The 7,390-nt window shown below is 42.0% G+C and overlaps 1 non-coding gene across 1 annotated transcript; it reads right to left on the reverse strand.

Moving 5' to 3' along the window:
- Positions 1–650: 650 nt before the first annotated feature.
- LOC130970970 (small nucleolar RNA R71) lies at positions 651–758 on the reverse strand. Its single transcript, XR_009082211.1, has one exon. It is a non-coding gene; the product is annotated as a small nucleolar RNA R71 (small nucleolar RNA).
- Between the last annotated feature and the right edge of the window lie 6,632 nt (positions 759–7,390).

Raw genomic sequence — 7,390 nt, forward strand, 5'->3', positions numbered from 1 at the left:
TTCTCTTTCTACCTCCTCCTTCTATTCTTCTTTTTCTCTGACACCTCAAGGAATCTCTATGCTGTGACATAGAGGATTCCATACTTTCTTGTTCTCTTCTCTTTCATATGAGCAGGAGTAAAGACAAAAGCATTCTTGTTGAGGCTAACCCTGAACCTGAAAGGACCTTGAAGTGAAAGCTAAGAGAAGCTAAAGCACTACTCTCTGTAGAGGACCTAACAGAAATCTTCAAACAAGAAGAAGACATGGCAGCCGAAAACAACAACAATGCCAACAATGCAAGGAAGGTGTTGGGTGACTTTACTGCACCTACTCCCGACTTCTATGGGAGAAGCATCTCTATCCCTGCCATTGGAGCAAACAACTTTGAGCTTAAGCCTCAATTAGTTTCTCTAATGCAACAGAATTGCAAGTTTCATGGACTTCCATTGGAAGATCCTCATCAGTTTTTAGTTGAGTTCTTGCAAATCTGTGACACTGTCAAGACCAATGGGGTTGACCCTGAGGTCTACAGACTTATGCTCTTCCTTTTTGCTGTAAGAGACAGAGCTAGGACATGGTTGGACTCACAACCTAAAGAAAGCATGAACTCTTGGGAAAAGCTAGTTAATGCCTTCTTGGCAAAGTTCTTTCCACCTCAAAAATTGAGTAAGCTTAGAGTGGAAGTCCAAACCTTCAGACAGAAGGAAGGTGAATCCCTCTATGAAGCTTGGGAAAGATACAAACAATTGATCAAAAAGTGTCCTTCTGACATGCTTTCTGAATGGAGCATCATAGGTATCTTCTATGATGGTCTGTCTGAACTGTCCAAGATGTCATTGGACAGCTCTGCTGAAGGATCTCTTCATCTGAAGAAGACGCCTGCAGAAGCTCAAGAACTCATTGAAATGGTTGCAAATAACCAATTTATGTACACTTCTGAAAGGAATCCTGTGAACAATGGGACGAATCAGAAGAAAGGAGTTCTTGAGATTGATACTCTGAATGCCATATTGGCTCAGAACAAAATACTGACTCAGCAAGTCAATATGATTTCTCAAAGTCTATCTGGAATACAAGCTGCACTAGGCAGTACTAAGGACGCTTCATCTAAAGAAGAAGCTTATGATCCTAAGAACCCATCAATGGAAGAGGTGAATTACATGGGAGAACCCTATGGAAACACCTATAATCCTTCATGGAGAAATCATCCAAATCTCTCATAGAAGGATCAACAGAGACCTCAACAAGGTTTCAACAACAATAATGGTGGAAGAAACAGGTTTAGCAATGGCAAGCCTTTTCCATCATCTTTTCAGCAACAGACAGAGGATTCTAAGCAGAGCCACTATGACTTAGCAACCATGGTCTCTGATCTAATCAAAACCACTCAAAGTTTCATGACTGAAACAAGGTCCTCCATTAGAAACTTGGAGGCACAAGTGGGTCAGCTGAGTAAGAAAGTTACTGAACTACTCCCTCCTAGTACTCTTCCAAGAAATACAGAAGAGAATCCAAAAGGAGAGTGTAAGGCCATCAACATGGCCGAATCTGGAGAGGAGAAAGAGGCAGTGATCGCCACTGAGGAAGACCTCAACGGACGTCCACTGGCCTCCAATGAGTTCCCTAATGAGGAACCATGGGAATCTGAGGCTCACACTGAGACCATAGAGATTCCATTGGATTTACTTCTGCCATTCATGAGCTCTGATGAGTATTCTTCCTCTGAAGAGGACGAAGATGTCACTGAAGAGCAAGTTGCTAAGTACCTTGGAGCAATCATGAAGCTAAATGACAAGTTATTTGGTAATGAAACTTGGGAGAACGAACCCCCTTTGCTCACCAAAGAACTGGATGACTTGACTAGGCAGAGATTAGCTCAAAAGAGACAGGATTCTGGGAAGTTCTCAATACCTTGTACATTAGGCACCATGACCTTCAAGAAGGCTCTGTGTGACCTAGGGTCAAGCATAAACCTCATGCCTCTCTCTGTAATGGAGAAGCTAGGGATCTTTGAGGTACAAGCTGCAAGAATCTCACTAGAGATGGCAAATAATTCAAGAAAACAAGCTTATGGACTTGTAGAGGATATTCTGGTAAAGATTGAAGACCATTACATCCCTGCTGATTTCATAGTCCTAGAGACTGGGAAGTGCATGGATGAATCCATCATCCTTGGCAGACCCTTCCTAGCCACAGCAAAGGCTGTGATTGATGTTGACAGAGGAGAATTGATCATTCAAGTGAATGAAGAATCCCTTGTGTTTAAGGCTCAAGGATATCCCTCTGTAACCATGGAGAGGAAGCATGAAGAGCTTCTCTCAAAACAGAGTCAAACAGAGCCCCCACAGTCGAACTCTAAGTTTGGTGTTGGGAGGCCACAACCAAATTCTAAGTATGGTGTTGAACTCCCACATTCAAACTCTAAGTTTGGTGTTGGGAGGTTCCAACATTGCTCTGAACATCTGTGAGGCTCCATAAGAGCCCACTGTCAAGCTACTGACATTAAAGAAGCGCTTGTTGGGAGGCAACCCAATGTTATATTTATCTATTTTCCATTGTTATTTTATGTTTTCTATAGGTTGATGATCATGTGAAGTCACAAAAACAATTGAAAAAGAAAAAACAGAATGAAAAACAGAAAGAAAAATAGCACACCCTGGAGGAAAAACTTGCTGGCGTTTAAACGCCAGTAATGGCAGCAAATGGGCGTTTAACGCCCAGTCTGGCACCATTCTGGGCGTTTAACGCCAGAAAGGGGCACCAGACTGGTGTTTAATGCCAGAAAAGGGCAGCAGCCTGGCTTTTAATGCCATGATTGGCAGAAAAGGGCGTTTTGCACGCCACTTGGTGCAGGGATGAGCTATCCTTGACACCTCAAGATCTGTGGATCTCACAGGATCCCCACCTACCCCACCACTCTCTTTCTTCTTCACCCATTCACCAATCACTCAATACCTCTTCCCCAAAAACCCCTCACCTATCAAATCCCACCATTCTCTTCACCACTCACATCCATCCTTCATAAAACCTTACCTACCCCACCATCCAAATTCAAACCATTTTACTTCCTAAACCCACCCATAATGGCCGAACCCTACCCCCTCTCCACTCCTATATAAACCCATCTTCACTCCTTCATTTTCACATAACCTAAACATTACTTCTCCCCCTTGTTCGAAACACAAAGCCCCCCTCCATCTCCTCTATTTCTTCTTTTTCTACTCTCTTCTTTCTTCTTTTGCTCAAGGACGAGCAAACCTTCTAAGTTTGGTGTGGTAAAAGCGTTGCTTTTTGTTTTTCCATAACCATTTATGGCACCTAAGGCCGGAGAAACCTCTAGAAAGAGGAAAGGGAAGGCAAAAGCTTCCACATCCGAGTCATGGGAGATGGAGAGATTCATCTCAAGGGTGCATCAAGACCACTTCTATGAAGTTGTGGCCATGAAGAAGGTGATCCCCGAGGTCCTTTTCAAACTCAAAAAGAGTGAATATCCGGAGATCCGACATGAGATCCAAAGAAGAGGTTGGGAAGTTCTTACCAACCCCATCCAACAAGTCAAAATCTTAATGGTTCAAGAGTTCTATGCCAATGCATGGATCACGAAGAACCATGATCAAAGTGTAAACCCGGACCCAAAGAATTGGCTTATAGTGGTTCGGGGGAAATGCTTAGATTTTAGTCCAGAAAATGTAAGGTTGGCATTCAACTTGCCAATGATGCAAGGAGATGAACACCCCTACACTAGAAGGGTCAACTTTGATCAAAGGTTGGACCAAGTCCTCATAGACATTTGTGAAGAGGGCGCTTAATGGAAGAGAGATTCAAGAGGGAAGCCTGTTCAACTGAGAAGGCATGACCTCAAGCCCGTGGCTAGGGGATGGTTGGAGTTTATCCAACGCTCAATCATTCCCACTAGCAACCGGTCCGAAGTTACTATAGACCAGGGTATCATGATTCATAGCATCATGATTGGAGAGGAAGTAGAAGTTCATGAGGTTATATCCCAAGAACTTTATAAGGTGGCAGACAAGTCCTCTACCTTGGCAAGGTTAGCCTTCCCTCATCTCATTTGTCACCTCTGTAATTCAGTTGGAATTAACATAGAGGGAGACATCCTCATTGATGAGGACAAGCCCATCACTAAGAAGAGGATGGAGCAAACAAGAGATCCCACTCATGGACATGAGGAGATTCCTCATCATGAAATCCCTGAGATGCCTCAAGGGATGCACTTTCCTCCACAAAACTATTGGGAGCAAATCAACACCTCCCTAGGAGAATTGAGTTCCAACATGGGACAACTAAGGGTGGAGCACCAAGAACATTCCATCCTCCTCCATGAAATTAGAGAAGATCAAAGAATCATGAGAGAGGAGCAACAAAGGCAAAGAAGAGACATTGAGGAGCTCAAGCACTCCATAAGATCTTCAAGAGGAAGAACAAGCCGCCATCACTAAGGTGGACCCGTTCTTTAATCTCCTTGTTCTTTATTTTTCTATTTTTTTTCGAAAATTATGCTTTATGTTTTATTTATGTTTGTGTCTTATGATCATTAGTGTCTTAGTGTATATGCCTTAAAGTTATGAATGTCCTATGAATCCATCACCTTTCTTGAATGAAAAATGTTCTTAATTGAAAAAGAGAAGAATTGCATGAATTTCGAATTTTATAACAGATTAATTATTTTGATGTGGTGGCAATACTTTTGATTTCTGAATGTATGCTTGAACAGTGCATATGTCTTTTGAATTTGTTGTTCATGAATGTTAAAATTGTTGGCTCTTGAAAGAATGATGAAAAAGGAGACATGTTACTGAGGATCTGAAAAATCATAAAAATGATTCTTGAAGCAAGAAAAAGCAGTGAATTCAAAAAAAAAAGTAAAAAGAGCAAGCAGAAAAAGCCAATAGCCCTTTAAACCAAAAGGTAAGGATAATAAAAAGGATCCAAGGCTTTGAGCATCAGTGGATAGGAGGGCCCACAGGAATAATATCCTGGCCTAAGCGGCTAAACCAAGCTATCCCTAACCATGTGCTTGTGGCGTGAAGGTGTCAAGTGAAAACTTGAGACTGAGCGGTTAAAGTCGCGATCCAAAGCAAAAAGAGTGTGCTAAAGAACTCTGGACACCTCTAATTGGGGACTCTAGCAAAGCTGAGTCACAGTCTAAAAAGGTTCACCCAGTTATGTGTCTGTGGCATGGATGTATCCGGTGGTAATACTGGAAAATAGAGTGCTTTGGGCCACGGCCAAGACTCATAAAGTAGCTGTGTTCAAGAATCATCATACTTAACTAAGAGAGTCAATAACACTATCTGGATTCTGAGTTCCTATAGAAGCCAATCATTCTGAACTTCAAAGGATAAAGTGAGATGCCAAAATTGTTCAGAGGTAAAAAGCTAAAAGCCCCGCTCATCTAATTAATACTGATCTTCATAGATGGTGCACGAAATTGTGATCATCAATGGCGCCAAACACTTGGTGGGCTCATTGCAATCTCAACTCTCTATCACAATTCCGCACAACTAACCAGCAAGTGCACTGGGTCGTCCAAGTAATAAACCTTACGCGAGTAAGGGTCGATCCCACGGAGATTGTTGGTATGAAGCAAGCTATGGTCACCTTGTAAATCTTAGTCAGGCAGACTCAAATGGGTATAGATGATATATGAATAAAACATAAAGATAAAGATAGAGATACTTATGTATATCATTGGTGAGAGCTTCAGATAAGCGTATGAAGATGCTTTCCCTTCCGTCTCTCTGCTTTCCTACTGTCTTCATCCAATCCTTCTTACTCCTTTCTATGGCAAGCTTATGCAAGGGTTTCACCGTTGTCAGTGGCTACCTCCCATCCTCTCAGTGGAAATGTTCAACGCACCCTATCACGGCACGGCTATCCAGCTGTCAGTTCTCGGTCAGGCCGGAATAGAATCCAGTGATTCTTTTGCGTCTGTCACTAACGCCCCGCCTGCTAGGAGTTTGAAGCACGTCACAGTCATTCAATCATTGAATCCTACTCAGAATACCACAGACAAGGTTAGACCTTCCGGATTCTCTTGAATGCCGCCATCAGTTCTTGCCTATACCACGAAGACTCTGATCTCACGGAATGGCTGGCTCGGTTGTCAGGCGAGCACTCGGTTGTCAGGCGATCAACCACGCATCGTGCATCAGGAATCTAAGAGATAAACACTAGAGCCTTGTATGCTTATAGAAAAAGTGGTTGTCAGTCACTTTGTTCATAGGTGAGAATGATGATGAGTGTCACAGATCATCACATTCATCAAGTTGAAGAGCAAGTGATATCTTGGACAAAGAACAAGCGGAATTGAATAGAAGAACAATAGTAATTGCATTAATACTCGAGGTACAGCAGAGCTCCACACCTTAATCTATGGTGTGTAGAAACTCCACCGTTGAAAATACATAAGAACAAGGTCTAGGCATGGCCGTGAGGCCAGCCCCCAAATGATCTAAGAACTAGATGTCCGAAGATGATCTAGAGATCTAAAGTGATCAAAAGATTAAAATACAATAGTAAAAGGTCCTATATATAGAGAACTAGTAGCCTAGGATGTACAGAGATGAGTAAATGACATAAAAATCCACTTCCGAGCCCACTTGGTGTGTGCTTGGGCTGAGCAATGAAGCATTTTTCGTGTAGAGACTCTTCTTGGAGTTAACGCCAGCTTTATGCAGTTTGGGCGTTTAACTCCCATTTGGTGCCAGTTCCGGCGTTTAACGCTGGGAATTTGAAGGTGACTTTGAACGCCGGTTTGGGCCATCAAATCTTGGGCAAAGTATGAACTATCATATATTTCTGGAAAGCCCAGGATGTCTACTTTCCAACGCCGTTGAGAGCGCGCCAATTGGGCTTCTGTAGCTCCAGAAAATCCACTTCGAGTGCAGGGAGGTCAGAATCCAACAGCATCTGCAGTCCTTTTCAGTCTCTGAATCAGATTTTTGCTCAGATCCTCAATTTCAGCCAGAAAATACCTGAAATCACAGGAAAAACACACAAACTCATAGTAAAGTCCAGAAAAGTAAATTTTTACTAAAAACTAATAAAAATATACTAAAAACTAACTAGATCATACTAAAAACATACTAAAAACAATGCCAAAAAGCGTATAAATTATCCGCTCATCACAACACCAAACTTAAATTGTTGCTGTCCTCAAGCAACTGAAAATCAAATAAGATAAAAAGAAGAGAAATACTATAGACTCCAAATTATCAATGAAACTTAGCTTCAAATTAGATGAGCGGGACTAGTAGCTTTTGCCTCCGAACAGTTTTGGCATCTCACTCTATCCTTTGAAATTCAGAATGATTGGCTTCTTTAGGAACTCAGAATCCAGATAGTGTTATTGATTCTCCTAGTTAAGTATGATGATTCTTTGAACACA

The sequence above is a fragment of the Arachis stenosperma genome, chromosome 3, assembly GCF_014773155.1.
Source record: "Arachis stenosperma cultivar V10309 chromosome 3, arast.V10309.gnm1.PFL2, whole genome shotgun sequence".
Taxonomy (NCBI): domain Eukaryota; kingdom Viridiplantae; phylum Streptophyta; class Magnoliopsida; order Fabales; family Fabaceae; genus Arachis; species Arachis stenosperma.